Source organism: Penaeus monodon, chromosome 33, assembly GCF_015228065.2.
Source record: "Penaeus monodon isolate SGIC_2016 chromosome 33, NSTDA_Pmon_1, whole genome shotgun sequence".
Taxonomy (NCBI): domain Eukaryota; kingdom Metazoa; phylum Arthropoda; class Malacostraca; order Decapoda; family Penaeidae; genus Penaeus; species Penaeus monodon.
The window spans coordinates 2,586,519-2,587,556 of NC_051418.1; positions in this window are offsets into that span (position 1 = coordinate 2,586,519).

The window sequence follows — 1,038 nt, forward strand, 5'->3', positions numbered from 1 at the left end:
CGCACGACCCGACCCCATCTCCCTTACAGTTGTCGCCACGGCCGTTCGCCCACCACAATCGCCGGGGCCGCCCGGCTCCGTTCCCCGCCCCACCGCGACCTCCTCGTCCGCACGCACGGGGACCCGCGGCCCGCCCGCCGACGCCCGCGCCGGGGCCGCCCGGCTCCGTTCCCCGCCCCACCGCGACCTCCTCGTCCGCACGCACGGGGACCCGCGGCCCGCCGCCGCCGACGACGCCCGCGCCGGGGCCGCCCGGCTCCGTTCCCCGCCCCACCGCGACCTCTCGTCCGCACGCACGGGGACCCGCGGCCCGCCGCCGCCGACGACGCCCGCGCCGGGGCCGCCCGGCTCCGTTCCCCGCCCACCGCGACCTCCTCGTCCGCACGCCACGGGGACCCGCGGCCCGCCGCCGCCGACGCGCCCGCCCGGGCGCCGGCTCCGTTCCCCGCCCCACCGCACCATGCGCAAGGGGGGCCGGCCGCCTGCCCCCGATCCGTCCCGTCGTCCCCGCCACGGACCTCCGCCGCACGCACGAGGATCCTCGCCCCCACACTGCCCAGGCCGGGACGCCGGTTCGTGACACGACCCACCGCCCTCCTCGTCCCACCACGGGACCGGCCGCCCGCGACACCCCCCCCCCCACCCCTTCCGTTTCCACCCCCCACCCCACTCCCTTCCCACCACTACCTCCGCCCGTCCGCTCCCTCGACCCCGCGCCGGGCCGTCGGCTTCTCCGCCCAGGCCGGGCCCGTCCGACGGCTCTGGGTCGAGGGCAGCCGGGCCGCTCTGGGCGCCGTCGCCGGTCATTCCCCGCCCGCAGCCTTCCCGCAAGCAGAGAAGTGCCCTTCCCTCGCGTGGCGCTCTCGTCAGCGTCCGTCGCGCCGTCTCTCCGTCGCTCACAGCCCTGGCCTCGGTGCTCCACGGCGGACGCGTCCGCACGCGATGCCCTCACCATCCACCGCCTTTTACACATACTGCCTGCCTCTCCTCCTTTCATCTCCTCGTCGATCTCCGCTCTCTCGTACTCTCGTCCGTCGG